This window comes from Passer montanus, unplaced genomic scaffold (genome assembly GCF_014805655.1).
Source record: "Passer montanus isolate IOZ18808 unplaced genomic scaffold, ASM1480565v1 scaffold8, whole genome shotgun sequence".
Taxonomy (NCBI): domain Eukaryota; kingdom Metazoa; phylum Chordata; class Aves; order Passeriformes; family Passeridae; genus Passer; species Passer montanus.
Window position 1 is genome coordinate 3,318,985 of NW_024373256.1, and position 19,022 is coordinate 3,338,006.

A 19,022-nucleotide genomic window follows, 5' to 3' on the forward strand; every position below is an offset into this window, starting at 1 on the left:
AGTTTTGTCTGGTTTCAGATCTGGCTGATCACTGACTCTCCCTCTGCCTCCCCCCGAAAGCGCTGACAGCCGCGGCGACCCAACCGCACTCCTCTTCCTCCCTCTTTCTTCTTTCTCCCCACATTGTTCTCCGAAATCCCAGCTGCTGCTTCTCCCTCCTCCCTTTCCTATGCTCTCACATCAGCTGGGGTGGATCTATCTGTGTTTTGTATAAAAGCTCTTTTTTGTTGTCTGTACTTCTTCCCCCACCCTCTCCTTGGGGCCGTGCAGGGCAGGCTGTCCTTGTCACCCCAGGCTGGCAGTGGCACAGGGGAAGCCTTGGCAGGGTGAGGGCATCAGCATCTCCAGAGTCCTCATTTTGCTTGTCTGACAGAGAAACTTGGCAGATCCTGGGGCCAGAGCCACCACATTCCTCCCTTATTTCTCACTGGTGGAGCACTGACGTGGGGGTTCCTGGTGGGCCAGGAGGGATGGGATGGGGCAGGGCAGGTCTCCTCGTGCCCCTGGGCTGCTCCCTGATCCACCACAGGCTCAGGGTATTGATTTTATGGTGTATTTATGTGCCAGTGCCTGGCTGCAGCTCCCACCAGCCCAGCCCAGCTTCGTTCAGGCAGCCAGGCAGATCCCAGGGACCCTCTGGCACCAGCAGGAGCCTCCATCCCCTTTGTGGGGACCCTGGGAAGGGGCTGGGCTGTCCCTGGCTCCGTGGTGGGGTGGGTGCTGAGGTTCCTTCTGTGCTTCCTTGTCCCCCAACCCTGGAAAAGGGGGTGCAGTGGGCAGAGACCAAGCAAGGGCTGGAGAGCCACTGGTACCTGAAGGGAGGCTTGGTGTGAGCTGGTCAGGGAGTCCCCAGTGTCCCCATCACCATTCCTGGCTCCCCTTCACAGTGCTCAATGCCTTTTTCCACCTCCAGTCTTCCCCCCCAGCGTGATGAAGGTCCCTGGGCAGCCTCAGAAACTCTCCTGCCCCTCTGAGCCCTGGGGTTGTTCCCTGTTCCCAAACCTCCGTGTGTCCCCCCTCCTGCCAGGGACAGGCTGTCCCCCTGCAATAAATCACTCCTGCACCAAATCTGGGTGAAATCCCGTGGATTAACTCACCAAGACTGCCCAGGCTGTCCCAGCTGAGATGGAAATGCATGCTGAGGATCATCCTGGGATGCTCCTGAGGAACATCCTGGGAGTCAGCAGGGGCCAGGGGAGGGTGAGGAGCAGGAAGGCAGCAGGTGACACCCACGAGCGAGTCCCTCCCAGCCAGTGGGAAAAGTCTGTGGGCTTCATCCTGCTTTGGGTGGGCTCTGGCAGCCTGGAGAGCAGCTGGGGGTCTGGATCCTCCTCCTTCCCCGTGGGACTGCGCCTCGAGTCAGCATCTCCCCAGGTAACCACTTTCCTCCTTTCTCTGTTTAAAGATAATTTGAAATGCATGGCTGGCAATTCACAGGAAAACAGAGGAATGGTTGGTGCTGCTGAGGATCTCAGCCCAGCCAGGGGAGACGTGTTCCTTTTGTGGAATCAAACATCAGTCAGGGAACAGTCATGCAAATTTATTTCGCTTTTCTTCTTTGTTACCTGTTCCATTGATCCGGAGCCCGCAGCACTTGGCTCATGGAGAGACAGGTTTGTTAATTCAGGAGCCTGGAAAGCCTCAGTGGGTGAGGAGGGGACTTTGCAGAGCTCCTGGCTCTGGGGACACTCTGTGCCGTGTGTGGGGACCGTGGCAGCAGGACACATCCCTCCAAAGGAGGGGAAAGGGCTTTGCTGTGTCCTGGGCACTGGGCAGACCTGGAGTGGCCCCAGGAAGGCAGGAGAGGGCTGCCAGCTCTGCCAAAGCTGCTTCCCACCACAGGAAGGGACAAGGACACTTGCTCACGCTGCTGGGACTGTCACCACCAGCCCTGAGGAGTAAATGTGAGTTAAACCCCTAAAATCACAAGGTGAGCTTTAAAATACCCAGCTGTGAGATTGTATTTGATTTTATCACTCTTGTTGGACTCTTCAGTCCTTGTGGCAGTTTGCAGGGAGGTGCAGGGTCCGTGGTGTGCTCCTGTTGAAGGGAGGTGACTCCAGCCTGGCTGCTGGAATCCAGCTGTGCCCGTGGGAGGGTGCCAGGCTGCCCTGAGTGCTCAGAGCCTCAGAGGATCCCAGCTGGTTTGGCTTCAAGGGACCTTAAATTTCAAACCCCCAGGTTGCTCCAAGCCCTGTCCAAGCTGCCCTTGAGTCTTCTCCTCCAGCAGTCTCCTCTCCTGGGAGTGAAGAGCAGATGGAGCTGCCTGGGGAAGGGCTGCAGGCTGCTGCTCTCACTGCTGCAGGGGATCTGCTGCTCCAGGCAAGGGGAGAGCCAAACCCTCCTTGCAGCAGGAGCAGGTCCAGTGTCTGTGAAGCCTCTCTGAGACATTCCCTGTATCCCTGCAACGCTGCTGCTCTTATTTCCTGCTGGAAGCACTGCTTTTTCCTTCAAGAAAATTACTTTTTTTTTTCCTTGAATTGACTGTTTTGGTATTTTTTCCCTGCAAAGCCCATCTCTGTGTGTCTTCACTGCAGGTAGTGGGGGCCAAGCCCTTGGCTGATGACTCCAGATGAGTTAAGACACCTGCGGGTGTCCCCACCACGTGGGTTTGTGGCTGTGGAGGAGCTGGGACAAGCAGGGAGATGCCTCATTAAAGCAATTTGGGAGATGCTCATCCACACAGAAATCTGAATTCATCCTGCTCGTGCTCTCTCCTCCATCTCCTCTTCCTCGAGCAGAGGAATTGGCTGCAAGGGAGCAGAAAGCACAGGGATGTCCAGGGGCTCTTGGCTGGGAAGGGACCAGCATTTCTCCTGTTGTTTCAGGTATCTCCTCCTTTCCCCAGGCTTTTCCTCAGCCCAGCAACCTCTTGTCTGAATAATTCACCTAAAAATTCAGGACGGCGAATAAATTCGGGATAATTGCTGAGGGCTCACAGGCAGAGCACGGCTGAACTCCTGCTGAATTATTTAGCTGCTAGGAATTATTTGCCCTGCCCCTGCTACGGAGGAAAAGCTCCTTCCCAACCTTTGCCTGACGGATGGCCTGGCTGGGGTGACTCCGGGTGCTGCCTCAGCCCTTTCCCAGCTCCCTGCTGCTCCTGCTGCACGCCTGGGCAATTCCTAAAGCTTTGGGGGCCCTTCAGGCTGGGTAGGAGGGTCTTGCTCCCAAATCATCTGTGGCTGCAGAATTCCATCTCTCCGTGGCCATCACGCTCTGCCTCCCCCTGTGGGATGGAGAATCTTTGGTTTGAGGAGGTGGAAAAGGCTCCTGGCTGATCTTCCCACCTGCAAGCCCTGGAAAGAGCTGCTGACGCAGGGATGGAGCCAGAGCAGGGATACAGGCTGAGATTTCCTGTCTCGAATGTCATATCTCTGTGAAATGGTCCCTGGAGGTGTCCTTCACCCTGCTCCCCCCATGAGGATGCTCCTCATCCCACACTGCAGCAGATTCCTCTGGGCTGAGCTGGGAGCTCCCTCCTGCCCATGGATGGGGGGTGATGGCCTCTGTGGGCTTGTGGGATCCCACTGCCCACTGCTCCCCCCGGGAAACACAGAGAAATGACCCTCAGAGGTGAGGAGCTGCTGGCCTGGGCTCATCAATCTCCATTTGCATCCAAAGGAGAAGGAAAAAAAAAAAAAAAAAAGAGATTTAGGAGCAAAAACAATTTTGAAAGACCCTGTTTTTTTTTTTTTTTGCTTTTCCCTGTGCTCCTCTGGGGATGGGAAGCTCAAGGCAGGTACTGGGAGTAAATCCTCCTGGCTACCTGGGTGTAAATCAGGAGGGAGATGATGGATTGATGGCAGCCAGGCTGGTTTGCACTCCGTGTCTGCTCCTGCAGGTGAGGAGGTCCCCAGGTCCCCTGGGGAGGCGAAGTGCTGGAAGGGGATGGAGCCACCACCACCTCCTGCTGCTGCCAAGGTGGGGGTGCCTTTCCTGAGCTTTCTCCACCCAGGGCAGGGAATTTGGGACGTTTTGCTTTGCCTCTTCCTGCTGGAGCTCAGCAAAGCTCATCCACTGGGACCCAGTGCCAAAGGGAAGCAGTGCCCTGCTGGGGGCTGGCTTTGTGGCTTGGTGGGGAAAAAGGCTCTGGGGTGATGCTTTCCCCTCCATCCCTCCTCCTCCTCCTCTCACATCCCAGGAGCTGGTGAGGCTTGCTGGTGGCAGGGTTGGTGTATCCATGGAAGAGACCCTTTGGAAAATCCTGCTCAGAGAGCTTTGGGAGGCCCGGGGTGCTGCTGGGGGAGCTGTCCCAGCTCTGGGGCTCCCTCTCCATGTCCCTGGCCCTGGCAGGGCTGGAGCAGGCACGGGGAGCTGTTGTTATTCCTCTCATGCAGCGGGAAGGATTTCTGCGAGTGCCATAAACCATCACGTGGGCAGAGCCTGGGTGAGCTCTAATTGCTTCTATTTGCATAACGAGGCGAGGCTCAGCATCCTGCTGATATTTGAAAGAGGAAAATCAAAATCAGCTCTAGATAAACAACTCCCCCCCCCCCTCCAGTCCCTGCCCCCCACTCCTAATTTGTGCATTTTCTCCTTTAATGCAGGTTTTTCAGGTTTTTGGTCTCCTCAGGAGCAGCAAGACCCCCCCAGGACCCCTCCCACAGGGCTGGGGGTGCTGCCCCTCCCCTGGCCGAGGCAAAGGAGGCTTTCCCTGGAGGTGGTTGGAGGTTCTGAGTGGGAGGATGAGCATGGATTGGGTCTGGAGAGCCCCAATGGCCCTGCCAGCTCCTGGGGACCTGCCTGGGATGGGATGGGGATGGGATGGGATGGGACAGGACTTTTCCTCACCTGTGATCCCAGCCTGGAAGGAAGGGCTCTGTTTGCAGCCCAGGAATTGCTCCTGCTCTGGGGCCATGGGAATCTGGAATAAGGCTCAGAAGGACCTGGAAAAAGGAGGTGACATCCCCTGGCTGTGCTGTGGCACCAGCCATGTTCCTCTCTGAGCCATTTCCCCCACACCCACAGCCCAGGGGACCAGAAGCATCCCTGCTCCTCCTGTCCCCTCGTGTCCCCGGGTCCTTCAGCCAAACCTGGCTGTCCCCATGCTGGGAGGACCCTGGGCATTGCCAGCCCTCGCTTGGCCCCCGTGGCTCTGGGGCAGCTCTCCTGGCTGGGGTTCCAGGGGCTGCTGCCTTGCTCACTCGAGGCCAGGTAACAGACACCAAGCACTAACAGGTCGTGTCCCTTCCTTGGGGGATGAGGAAAATGGGCTCCTTCCTCCTCCTCTTCCTCCCCAGCACGAGGGCTGGTGTCCTCTGAACCCTCCGCTGCCCTTTGGGGGAGAAGTGCTGACTCCAGATGTTTCCCTAAATGAGAACCTTCTGCAAACAGTGCTGGATTAGATTAGATTTTAGGAAGAAATTCTTCCCTGTGATGGAGGTGAGGCCCTGGCACACATTCCCAGAGAAGCTGTGGCTGCCCCTGGATCCCTGGAAGTGTCCAAGGCCACTTGGGATGGGGCTTGGAGCAGCCTGGGACAGCGGAAGGTGTCCCTGCCCATGGCAGGGGGGGGATGAGATGACCTTTGGGATCCCTTCCTTCTGGGAGTCAATGATTTTTGCTTTTTTGGTCAATTCCGGGATCTCTAGCCTGCAGTGGGGCTGGAGGGATGGGGCAGACCTGGCTGCATTCCCCTGAGCAGCATTCACTGCTCCCTCTGCTCTCCTGCCTGTGCCCAGCATGGGCTGGGGCTGCTGCCTTCATCCCTGTCCTGAGCCAGGAAAATTCCCTTTCCCTTGGCCCTCGTGGGGTCTGAAAACCCCTGGTCATGCCAGTGGGGCAGGAATATTTCCCCCAGCCCCTCCTCATCCTCCAGATCCCACAGAAGCTGCCTGGGGCAGGATGGAGAAAAGGAGAAGGACCCTCAAAGGTGGAACGAAATCTCTGCTGCAGCTCTTAAAGGTGGGGGCAGAAAAGGAGCCAGAGGGCAGGAGGTACCTGGTGCTGCACCTGGGGCTGTGTGCACACACCAATTTCCCATCTGGCTGATGAAAGGACCAGGAGCTCTTGAAGCTGAAGCCAAGGTGAGGAACCTGTGGCTGTCCCAGGGTGCTGGGGGGATGGATTGTTTACTCAGGAGCAGCAGGGATGCTGTGCCAGGAGCTGGGGCTGGGTTTGAGCATCCCAGCCTGTGCTGTGAGCAGGGATGCTCAGGCTCCTCCACCCTCATCCCCACACTGCTCCAGGGGGATGCAGGATGGAGAGGGTTTCCCTCCTCGCTGGGTCTCTGGCTGAGCTGGGGGTGCTGGGGCTCCCCAGGGCTTCAGTGGAGCACGCACAGCCCAGACTCCTCACCTGGCCAAGGGTGCCCCATCCCAGCTAAAGGTCTCTGGTGCCTCCTGCCCCAGCAGCAAGAGGATTTTTCCTGCTCCCATGTGGAAAAGCAGCTCCCAGTGCCACCACACAGCTCCTGCTGCCCTGTCTGGGGTCTCACTTGCACCTCCAAATTTCCAGTGGCTTCCTGGGTTCCTGGGCTCTCTGTTCTCCCCCTCCATGTTGCGTTGGGGATTTGTATTTCATTCTCATTTATCTCTCTGTAGGTTTGTCCCTGTCACTGCTGCTGTTGCTGGCTTTCCAGCAGGTTTGCTCTGCAGAGAGCTGCAGGTTGGCTATGAAATATGACAAAGCGTTCATTTAAATGCACACCATGATGCTGGTGAGTCCATTAGGGGAATTAATTTGAATGGTTGGCGTTTAATAAACAGCCTCGTCCCTCCTCTCCACACACAGCCCCCACCTCAGCACTGCTGGCAGCTCGGAAGGGTTAAAAAAACCCCACATGTGGATGTTGGAGGGAGAGGGGAGCAGGTACAGGGTCGGGAGTGGGGAGGGGGGGGAATAATAAAAGAGATCTGGTGTTGCAAGAGGAATTGCAGTTTGTTTTGTTCACAGTGAAGAATAAAGCACATGTGGAAGGGGTTTGGGCTCGCGGGGTGTTTGGTGCATGGAGAAAACGGGGAGGGGGGGACAGGGGGGACAGGCTCTGGCCACGGGGTCCCAGCCTGGCCCCGAGCACGCCGGGCTGGGGGAGGAGAGGGGGCTCCAAGGACGTTGCTCCCCATATGGTGTGTATTACAAGCTCCTTTCTAGTTGTAAAGATTAATTTAAAGCCTTTCTCACCTCCCCCCCATCCCTCTTCCATTGACAAATGAACATCTGGGCTGAATGCTGCCCAGATCCTAATCAAAGCATTTTTCCAGGGCCGTTGTCTGCCTTTATGGCTATCTGCTCTTCGGATGCTCTGCAGCTCCAATGCACTTGGCAATTCAGCCTGTAAATACCCCTCTCCAGGATTTATGATTGGGGATAATGTGATTTTTTTTTCTCTTTGCCTCCGGATTCGTTTGTTTGGTTTAGTTAAACGACATTTCCTTGTCTCTGCATAAGTGAGAGCACGGAGGGAATTTTCTTCCCTCCCCTCTTTGCAGGGAGTTATTAGCAATGAGCAAAAGTGGCTTTTTTGGGGGGGCTGATGGGCACATTGGGGTGGGTGAGGGGGGAAAATCCGGCCCTGAATCCCTGATGAACACTCCTGGTCATCCCAAACCATCTATTTTTCCTACAGGAGGTTGCTTTTGAGGTTTTTTGAGAAAGCAGCTTTTCACCAAAGCAGAACTGAGCTCTTTCCACAATATCCAAGGGCTTCTTCATCAGGGAGAGGCAGCACAAGACACAGCCCAGTATGGAAAAGCTGTTTGCTCCCCAAAATGAGGCTCAAGAAGCCAAATGAGATGCTTGAAAACCAGGGAGTGCTGTGGCTGGGACCCCATTCCCACCAGACTTGATTTTTCCCCTGCAACCTCCAGTTTGGGAGTTAAAAGATTAATATATAAAATCTAGCTAAGATATTGAACAATGTTAGTCGTGCCCCAGGTGCTGTAGCAAAGGATGGTGCTTGAGCCAGGGAAAAAAGGCAGGAAAATCCCTTTAGGGCAAATATAGGGAGCTGGAGGGGTTGTGGCATGGATTCCCTGTGTTGATGCCTGTCCCTGAATGAGGAGGGAGCTGGGGAACACAGAGCTGATGGGTTTGGGGCTATCCTGAGTGTATTTACTCCTGCAGAAATCCTGTCTCCAGCACCTGGGCTTCCCCTTCCCTCTGAGCATCAGGGCTTGCTGCTTTTCCCAGTGCATGCTTTAGGGGAGGTGTGAGAGTTCAGTCCATTTCAACCACCATGGAGAGGCTGTGTTTGCACAGAAAGTGTGCAGGGTGAGTGCATCACTAATTAAAAATGTTCTCTTGAACGAGATAAAAAAAATCACTGGGGTGGAAAGTGCTTGGCTGTTCCTCCTGCAGGAAAAGGTGCAGCCTGGATTTTGGTGATGCAGGGTTGGGTACCATCCATCACCAGGACCCTCCCCACCCCGGGGTGTCACTGGGGAAGCTGAGGAACACCTCTGGGCTTGTTTTTCCTAAGAAACTCTTGAGTTTCCCACAAATGCAACGAGCCAGCATGAAGCAGACAAATCCCTGCCAATGTGTGGAGAGCCAGAGCTGGGCTCCTGAAGGGTGTGGGGCTGAAATGACCCCAGCACCAACCCTGGATGAGGACAGCCAGAGGTAGGGAAGCACCTTCCTGAGCACCCAGAGGGGACTTTGGGGAGAATTTGAATTTCCCTGCGTTTTTGCTGTTGATTTTTAGAGCACTCAGCACCTCTTGTCTCTTTTCCATCCCTTCCCTCCCAATTCCCCCCAGAGGAGCAGTATGACAGTGAAGCCTGGTGTCAGCCCCTGGCTGAGCCATGGCATCCTCGGGGACAGAGCAGCCCTGGGGCTGAGGGCAGGGGATTGATGGAGTTCACAGCAGCACAATCCATCACTGGGTCACCACAGCGGGCTGAGGTGAGGAGCAGGGCTGGGTGCTGAGGGGCATCGTGGCCCAGGAGGTGTTTTGGGAAGAGGGAGGAGAAGGTGTGGAAGGTGCTGTGGAAGGTGCTGCTCCTCCTTCCTCGATGTCCCCAGGGAGGAGGAGGAGGAGATTCCCGGCAGTGTCCGACCTCCTTCCCCTGCAGGGCATCGGGAGGGGCGGCTGCGAGCGGGGATTTGCAGCTGAGCTCTGCTCGGAAAGTCGCTCCCAGCCTTTCCTCATTTCTTTCTGGATTTAAGGCAGCTTCCAAATTCCTGCGCAGCCAAATCCTGCCTGGGACTGCCAGGAAAGCCGGCCAGCAGCAAGTACGTGCCGTTTGTGTACCCAGAGCACAGCCAGGGTCGCTGCTGTCCTGCGGCTGATGATGATGATGATGGAGCTCCAGCCCTCCCCAGGATGTGACCCCAGCCCTTCCTGGGACCCCCTGCCCTGGGTGCTGCCCGGGTGTCACCTCTCCATCATCACCACCTTTTTATGCACCAAAACACCCCAGATTCCCTAAACTTTACTGCCCTGCCCATAACCTCCCACCCAGCCGTGGAAGGAGCCAAGCTGGCTTTGTGCACTCCCGATGGGATTTACGATCCCAGGGATTTCCTGAGCTGCCTGTCATCACCCTCCCCCCTTTCCCACCACCAACAAACCACACCCGTTTGTTTCGGGGCGCTCCTTGCACGTTTCTTGCTGTATTTTTGTTTCTGCCTGCCTCAGGAGGGTTTCAGGGGACAGCGGCAGAGCAGTGAAGCGGCACCGAGGTCACAGTGAAGGTCACACCTTTGTCTCCATGGGGAATGTCAGTGGCTGGGGAAAGGAGGATTGGGAAAACCCTGCATCCCGAGGCGCTCAGGCGCTTGGGGATTCCATGGGAGCCACCCCAGCGTGACCCCAAAGCAGCCCTGGGAGAGCTGAGAGCAGGGCACGGAGGGGCTGCACCCTCAGCATCCTCCCGGGGATGCGGAGCCGGCTCTGGCCAAGCCCACCCATGGGACGCCTGATCTGCTCTTTCCACTGGTGACTCATGGAAAAACCACTTGTTTTGCAGCAGCACTCGGCATGTCGGGTGATCCTGCCTCCCTGCCTTGCTTGTCTGTCTTTTCTTTAAAGGATCATTGGTATGGAAACCTCCGGGATCCCGACATTCCCGCGGAGCTCGCTCACCTGAAGGCATTTTCCCTGGATGTGTGCAGGGCTGGCTGTGCAAGCCACGCTCCATCAGCTGCCTGGGAGGCAGCCTGGTCACGCTCCCAGCGCTGAATTTTTTGGGGATTAGTATTTTTGAGTGGCTCTTATACAACGGCGTTGGAAGCTTGGAGGGTTTCCACCGGCTCCTCGCGCGTTGGTCTCCACACTCCTGCCAGCACCGCCGGCTGCACGGGGCCCCCCAAATCTTTCCACAAGGTTTGTGGCACAATCTGGGCTGATGGGGCTGGGGACTCATCCAGGCTTGTCCCCATTGTCCCCAAGGCCAGGCAGGACACAGAGAAGTGAGACCTCACTGTGTGGCTTGGCTTCTTGATGCCTCGTAGGATGCAAGCAGGATCCATTGGTAGATTTGGGTTAAAACACTCAGAATGGGAATGATGCTGATTCCCACTGAATTCCCAGCATCGCACTGCTTCCCAAATTCTCACCTTTCACTGCTTTTTGTCCAAGTCCTTCAGAGGGCAGAGATGGAGCACGGCCCTTTCCCAGTGGGACCGGCCCATCCCAGACCCGGCTGCAGCTGGAGTCTGGGCCAGTTCTGTATTTCACTGAATTGGCTCTTTTAAAAGGTTTTTTCTTGGAAATAGGCATTGAGAGGGATGTTCTGTGGTGCTCACTGCTGTGTGCCACACCTTCACCCTTTCCTCACGGAGCACTGACCGTGCCACTGCTCTCTGGAAAGCACATTAGCAATTTTTTTTGGGGGGGTGCTGGTTTAGTTTGGAATCTGGCGTGGAAAATCATTTCCAACCCCCAAATTAGAAACAGAATAATAACACAGAGCCTTGTTTTGGAGGAGGTGGTGTGTGTCATCCCGCAGCAATGAGAAACTTGTGCTGGAGAGGAGCAAAGAGCTGTGATTTGTTTTTTTAACACTCCCCAAAGGACTGACGTGGCTCTGGGACGCTGCTCCTGCTCCCTTGTACCCATGGATGGGGATGGGACAGTTGCTGTGGGCAGGGGGCTGTCCTTACACCATGTGAGGGGCTGTACCACCCAGTTTTGTTGTTCTTACCCTTGGTTTTGTGGAGAAAAGGGGATTGTGCCGTGTGGTTTTGTGCCTTGCCCTTCCCTAAGGAGTCGGGGTGGAGGGCTGATGTTCAGGGATGGGACAGGAGCCAGTATTTTGCCATGCTGGGCTGGAGGGAGGGATGAGCAGGCATTGCTTTCTCCTTGGGATTTTTTTATTTTGAATGCTGTGGATTAGAGAGAATTCACTGCGAGTTGCTCTCTCTATGGATCTCTCCCCCAGAAAACACCAAGTCCTATGAAAACCGAGCTGGACTCAGCCAAGGAAGCCATGCTGAGGCAGTAGCTAATCCTGCCTCAGATGGGCTCACTGGCCACCCCAGCATTGCCAGGAAACCCTTAAAATAACATATTTTTTAAAATTGTGAGGGGCTTCCTCATGTGTGGGAGAGGTGGCTGCTCAGCCAATTTAAATGCTGAATTCCTGTGCAGAGGAGCCTTCACCCCACTCTCCTGAGGATTATAACAAACTCTACACCCCAAATGTGTGCCCAAGCCGGGGTGCCCCATCTGCCTTTGGGATGTCCTCAGGACAGGTCCTGGGGGGAGAGGTCTGCATGGAGCCAGTCGCTGGGATTTAATAAGACACTTGTTTTATGTTAAATATCGGGGCTGATAGGAAACATGTGTCCTGAGGATTAACAGCCGTGTAAGAGATAAAGCCATGAGTTAAACCTCCAAACAGGGCATTTCAAAGAACCCTTCACGGCTGCAATCTGCACTATTGGGGTAACCAGGAGTGGGATGGGGAAGGTAAAATGTGTATTGCAGTTTATGGTGCTCCCAAATCCTTGGGATGGGCTTGGGACTGGGTTTCCTCCCAGCAAGGTGATGCCCAGGGATGCCGGATCACACAGGGGTGATGTCAGCTCCTTCTCCCATTTCTTCCTCCCTTTCCCCCTTCTTCTAATATATTTTTTTCCTCTTTTTTTTTCTTTTCTTTTTTTTTCCCAGGCCCCAGTTTCTCCCCTGTCGAGGCAAACGCTTTGGCTAATTAGCAAAACGTGTCAAAGAAAATGATTAATGTCCCGGGAGGAGGCTGGGCTGCCTTTGTGCCGGCATTGCCTGACTTCTGCTCTTAAAGGTTTTATTAAAAGATAAGGCAGCTCGTGACGGGTGAGCAAAGCATGTGCTTCCCTGGGTGTTAAAGGGTCGGGGAAGCAGGGGATGTGGGGCAGATTGGGGTCACCTCGGAGGGAGAGGAGAGGGGCTCGTGTTTCCCTGCCTCTGTGCGCCACCGTCCCCGCCGTGTCTGGCCCTGGCAGGGGAAAAGACTTTAAAAAAAATGGCTGAATGCCTCCTTTATTCTTGCAGGGCAGGTAACTCAATCTCCTCAGCTGGGCTGTGAATGTTGCTGAGTTACAGGGCTCTGCCTGGCCGTGTGCTCCAGGAGTGATGCTCTGGGGGGTCTTGGGCACAGCCAGGCTCCTGCCCAGGACAGCGGTGGCAGCAGGGACAGAGGTGCTTGGGCATGGGTTTGATGGTCCCTGTGGTCAGAGAGGTGCCTGTGCTCAGGCTGCAGCCCAGTGGGACATCCCTGATCATTTGCTGTGGGCTGAGCCCCCCATCCCAGCTCCCTCCTGGGCATCCCAGGGCCCAGGGTCCCACTGGGCTCCTGCCAGGACCACCCTACACAGCATCCAACTGTCCTCATCTCTAATGGCTTTGGATGTGTTTTCTGCAACCCTCAAAATATTCTTCTAGCAACTCAAACCACTTCAATCCCCCCAAAACCAGCAGCCCTTGCAGAGGGGTCTTGCAAAAGGCAAAAACTTCCCAGCAGCTCTGCTGGGGGATCACATAAACCAAGCTGGCAGTGCCACAGCATCCCTGTGCCATGCCAAAATCCCATCTGGGACATCAGCCTGGGAACAGGGAGAGGGTGAGAGGGCTGGGAGACCCAGCAGCAGCACTCTGGTTGTTTTATCAGAGCAGGAGCGATTCCCAAACCCGGCAGACACTGATGTCTGAGCCCCTGGATGCACATCAGAGGGGGTTTGGGAGGGGGCACAGCTGGCAGGAGCCTCGGGAGGGGCTGCGGGAGCTGCTCTGTGAGGTTTTCCTCCAGCAAACAGACCTCTGGGCTTAATAAGCTATTTGTAAAACTGGCTGTGGATAAACAAGAGGCCGTGTGTCAGGCTGAAGGCGGCCTCGCAGGGCTCCGCCGCGCGGGGTGGGACCTCAGCACAGAAATATTTTCAAGATAAACAGAGGAAAATGAGTCCTGGAGGAGGCTGGAGCCACTGGCAGCAGCACGCTGCTCCTCTCCAAGATTATTTCGGGGCAGGAACTTGGCTTTCTGCACACTGCAGGTTTTTTTTCCTGCCTCTGAAGGGAACCTCGTGTGCTGCTGATTTAGGAATGAACCTGAGGAGCACTGAGGGCAGCACTGAGGAGATGTGCAGAGCCCGGGGCTTGCAGGGCACTTTTGGGCTGAGGGCGAGGAGCTGGGATGCACAGCTGCTGCTGCAGGTGCCCTGGGTCAGAGCTGCCTTCCCTGGAGAACCCTTGGGCTCAGGTAACAGTGTTGGGTTGGGGGTGTTCAGCTCGGAGAGGAGAAGGCTCCAGGGAGATTTTAGAGCCCCTTCCAGTGCCTAAAGGGGATCCAAGAGAGCTGGGGAGGGACTTTGGATAAGGGCATTGAGTAACAGGACAAAGGGGAATGGCTTCCCACTGCCAGAGGGCAGAGTTAGATTGAATATAGAATATAAGGAAGAAATTCATTATATTGAATATAAGGAAGGAATTCCTCTCTGTGAGGGTGGGGAGGCCCTGGCACAGAGTGCCCAGAGAAGCTGTGGCTGCCCCTGGATCCCTGGAAGTGTCCAAGGCCAGGGCTTGGAGCAACCTGGGATAGTGGAAGGTGTCCCTGCCCAGGGCAGGAGGTGGAACAAGATGAGCTTGAAGATTCCCTTCAACCCACGCCATCCTGGGATTCTGTGACTCCAGAGTGAGCAGCAGAGCTGCCCTGCCTGGCTGCTGGTGCCTCCTGCCCTCCATCAGCTCCTCTGCTTCCCAGCAAAGGCAGAGGCAACTCCGTGGTGCCCCAGGGCAGGATCTGGGCACTGTGTGCCCTCTGCCAGGCTGGGGAATGGGCTGGGCTCCATCCTTCCATCCCCTCTATCCTTCCAGCCTCAGTGTCCTCTTCATCCCACCACCCCCTCCATCCCACCATCCCTGGCTGGGGGGGGTTGTGCTGGTTTCCTTTTCTGTTCTGTGCCTGGTTTTTAAACCCCACAACCTGGACTGACACCCAGGCTGGGGCAGAGCTGGGCTTGGGGCACCAAGGCTGGGCCAGCCCCGGCCTCAGCAGCTCGGATCTCCCAGTGCATCTCTCCTTCTCTTCCCCACCCCCAGCAAATTTAATTAAAAGTCATTCAGATTCCTTTGAAAGAAAATGTCATCCGTCGACACAATTACACTTTAACTAACCAAAGCTGTTACAGTTCCTATATATATTGGAATCAGGCTGTCGTTATTAGTTCTAAGTAAGTAATTTATTCCCATTATTGTGTTCAAATTACAGGATATTACCCCCTGGGGAAATAATCCTGTTATTTGAAATGTAAAAAAGAATTCACATGGACAACAATGGATTCCTAAATGAACCCAACAACAGCCCCCAATCCCAGAGCGGCATCACTTGCCTCAGATAGGGAAAATATTAAGTTTCTTTTAAAAAGGTTCTTGTCTCCTCTCTTTCCCTTCTCATGCCCCAGGTAAGGTAAAATGGGCTTCTCCTCTTCTTCAAGTGCATCAATTTATTGAGGGAATCCTGGAAGTGAAGGAATTTGGTGGGGGGCATGGGGGAGGCAGGTATATGTAAATATATATATATATTTTTTTTTTTTTAATATATATATGGGTGTCTCCCCTTAATTTGGTGGCAGGAAGGGAGCCCCGGGAGGGTGGGATGAGAGTGCCCAGCACAGCTCTGTGGGTTTGGGTTTCTGCTGGAGCTGGGAACCTTTGCCTTCCATCAGCAAAGAGCTGCCGAGGTTCTTTGGAAACACTGTTCCCTAGATCAAGATCTTCACTGAAAGCAAATAACAGCTCGTCTCTGCAACACCCAAACATAAGCAACTAATTTGGACCACCGAAAGGAAAAAGGGGGAGGAGAAAAAAAAAAGAAAAGAAAGAGAAAGAGGAGGAAGAGGGAGGGGAGGGAAGAAAATCAGATACACTTGTAACCTGATTACAACAGCCAGCTATGTGTGCAAAATCACAATGCAGCTCTATAATTAAATCTCTCTTTCCCCCTCCTGCCGAGCTCTTTCCTCTAACAGGCGCGGTACAAAAACAGTCGTTAGGACATCAAATTCCAGCTCCGACAAGAGGGGACTTTTTTGTCTATAGCTGCTCGGCTCGTCTTTAAGGAAATAATAATTATAAGCCCAGCGCTGCTGGCTGACGAGCTTTGTGGAGCAGAAAGGGCTGGTCCTGTCCAATGCCCCCTTCCCCCACGCAGAGGGCTGGGTGATGGGAACAGAGATGGGATAGCCCTGGGAGCCAGCCCTGGACACCCCCTCCTTGTGCTGGGAGAGCAAACCCTGGGGGCTCACAAGATGCTGGGAGCCACAGAGCCCTGCTGAATCCTCCTCCTGTGTTCTAGCACCTGCAGTTTGGTGGCACAGGGTGGGTCTGGATGTTTGGGAGCGCACGAAGCACCTGTGAGGGATGTGAGGAGCCAGTGGCTTCAGGGACAGCGGGAGAATTCCTTCCACAGTGTTTCCACAAGGGTTTCCCCCTGCCAGATCTGGGCTGTAGCATGGTGGGGAGATGCCATGGAAGGGATCAGGTCAATGAACCCCCAAAATCAGCAGGGAAGGGACCCCCCAGCACGGTGGATGGCAGGGGAGCAGTGCTGGCAGCCTTTCCCCAGCCCTGCCTGTTGATTGACCCCACACTGGTCACAGAGAGCTGTTCCCATCCCTGTGACACCCAGCACGTGCTTTTGCTGGCAGCTGCGGGCTGGATTCAGCCTCAGGGACCCAGTTCCTCGAGGGCAGGCTCCTGCTTGCTTCCTCGAGGTATTTTTGGGAACAAGTCTTGCATCCCATCTTCCTTCCCACTGCGAGTCGAGAGAAGGTGTACTGAGCTTCTTGCAACTGCTGCGACGGCTCACAGGACGGCGAAGGAAAAAACCTGGCACCAGGAAACCCTCCAAAAGGCCCCAAAGTGCAAGACAACCAGCAGTGAGATGGGATTTCTCCACCACAGCTCGTGCTGGCAGCCGGCACGTGCAGGAGGGCACGGCCGAGGGCGGACACGGGCTCCGCAACGCGCGGCATGCGACACGGAAACTCAGATGCTGCTCCAATAAAGCTGTGCAGGTTTGGTTTTAATGGCAATTAACAGCAGTTAAAAGGTGAAGGATCTATTCTGCTAACACCCAGTGCTTCTCATGCCTTTCATGAAGGGATTTGAAAATACATTTGTGAGTGTTAATTTTAAGCCACCCTAATGTACCCCGGGGAGGTGGATGGGTTTGCCCTGTGTGCAGGCAGGGAAGCTGAAGGAGGCCAGGGCACAGTGTGGGGATGAGCATTCAGTGCTGGCAGAAGAGGTGAAATCCACGTCTGGCTCTGGAAGAGGGATGGGAGCAAGTAGCATCAGTGCAGTTTTCACCAGCACTTCCCCAGTCTTTTATTTTGTGGGGAGATTAACTTGGTGCAAAACCAAAGGCACTCACGAGTTTAACCTTCAGCAGGACCCTCACGCTGGGGGGAGCACGTAGGAAATCATCTTTCCCTGGGAGATGCTGCAAATCTGGATTTTCCAGTTCCTGGAGGGCTCTGCTTGTTTAAATTAGAAGCAGATAGGAGAGGTGAATTTTAAGAAGGACAGAGCAAAGGCACACAAGTATGCAGTTAACTTCTAAACTTCTTTCTCTGGCTCTCCCGCTGAGTAAATGCTTTAGGAGCTTCAAACCACAGCTTTTAATATCTCCTTAACATGCCCCGCGATTCCTTCCCCCCTGTCAAAACAGCGAGAGCAGCTGTGAATATTTTCCATTTTAGAATGTTTTGTATGCATACGAAAGTACCTGCAGCTCCAGTGGGCTGGGATGTGGAGAAATGCTGGAGCCAAGGGTATCTATTTTATATCAAACCTTAAAATAGCACATGCTCCTGCCTCTCTCTTGCTCATGTCCTGCGTCCAGGAGGGTATTTTTGATTTAACTGACAGATCAAGGGAAAAATCCCCAATTTAGTCCGTTGATGCAGAAGGTCTTGTCATTCTGAGCTCAGCTCACCTGGATGGAGGGTTGTTTTAAACTCCCAAATGCAGAACCTGTAATAGCGGGGTGTTGTATGGGGACTGCAGATTTGGGGAGGTTTCCCATGCACGTTTCTCCACTAAACCACATTTTTTCCTCTGAAAGGTGTAACTGCCATTTCCGTGCCTTACAACCAATTTAGCAGTTGATCTGTAGCCAAAAAATGCAGGCAGTAATTACAGCTTTAGGGTTGGTGCTCCTCTCAAAGCTCTCTATGGGTTGTGAATGTCAGCCCTCCTCCCTGCCTATTTTTTCCCCCTGATCTTGGATGAAAAAAGCTTATTATTGGGTAAAAGGAAAAAAAAAAATCCAGTCTGACGTATCCAAGAGCCAGTCTAGCTGTGAAAAAAGCCCAGTAGAGGGGCTTGGTGGATGTTGAAGAAAGCAAAGGGCACCCAGCATGGGGCAGGTCCTGGCACGGGGGGTCCCAGCTCAGGATTTGGGGTGGAAGTGAGTGCACAGGTGGCAGAGCAGGAAAACAGGGTGGGATTGTGCATAAACACCCACCCTCCTGTGCCAGGCAAGGAAAAAACCCCATCAGCCTGTATTTGGACTCAAAACCAGCCTGGTTTGGGACATGTTTGGCTTTCCAAACCCCAGAGCTGCTGTGAACGGGGGGGAGGGCACCCCCTGGCCCCTCTCCCTGCTCTGGCTGGGCTGGTGAGGATGCTGCAGCCCCCAGCCCCTGCTGGGGGTCGTTTCTTGGGCTCCCCCCTCCACGCAAAGCCCGCTGCCAGGCTGAGCACAAGGCTTATAATCAGCCAGGATTTATGGAGAAAACAGAAATCCCGAGCTGTTCTGGTCATTAATCAGAAATTCTTCGCTCAGTTCCCAAACCGTTTCCCTGGGGATCTCCTCACTGGGACCCCCCCACTCCACAGCCCCCTCCCCAGGGATGGCAGCTCCTTCACTGCGGGCACAGGGGCTGGGGTGGGGAGAGACCCCAGGCTTTGGAATTACCCAAGCCCCCTATCGATAAATAAATCACCATGGATGCATCGGAATAAACCCCAGCAGAGCCCCCCTTGCCTTCCAATCCCACCTCTGTCCCTACAGGGTTTTATTTGGGGGGGATGGGACCTCGCTGTCAGACTCAGTTCTGCTTTTAAGATGGGGGGGGAAGGAATGAAATCAGGGCAAAGCTTTGCCGACGCGCTGGGATCGTCGCCGTCCGCGTTTTAATGTGATTTATGCCTGGATTTCTAAATCCAGCCACTGACTGCACGCTTTAAATATAGCTCCAAAAACACCCTGAAAACGTGTAGTAAGCACGTTAGAAACAGCGGGCGGAAAGGATGCACAGCACCCCCCGGCTAAGGATGGGGAGTACGGTGGGGAGGGGGGGTTGTGGGGGGGAAAAAAGAGGATTTTGGGGGTCCCAGCAGATGGGGATGGGGGTCCAGCATGGCCTGTGGGTGCGAAGTCGAGAGCTGGGTTGGCAGCGAAGGGGTGAGTGTCCCCCACCCCCCACGCCTTGGCAGCCCCCCAAAACGGGGGAGATGCGCTGGGGGTGGGGGGCATCGCTTTGCTTCGCCTCCCACGCCTCCAGAGAGCCTCCCCCAGCCCCAGATTCCTTCCCCCCTCCCCGTCCTACCTGCATCCCGGGAGGGGGGGGCAGTGCCCGGTGTGGGGCTGGGG

At 54.8% G+C, this 19,022-nt stretch overlaps 1 long non-coding RNA gene across 2 annotated transcripts; it reads left to right on the forward strand.

Annotated features, from left to right (window-relative positions):
* The first annotated feature begins 7,461 nt into the window (after positions 1-7,461).
* On the forward strand, positions 7,462-12,213 carry LOC120513159. Of its 2 annotated transcripts, XR_005630209.1 has the most exons (4): positions 7,462-8,565; positions 8,702-8,847; positions 9,112-10,270; positions 12,059-12,213. It is a non-coding gene; the product is annotated as an uncharacterized LOC120513159 (long non-coding RNA). The 2 variants fall into 2 exon arrangements; XR_005630208.1 differs by having other exon boundaries at positions 7,462-8,847.
* Positions 12,214-19,022: the final 6,809 nt, after the last annotated feature.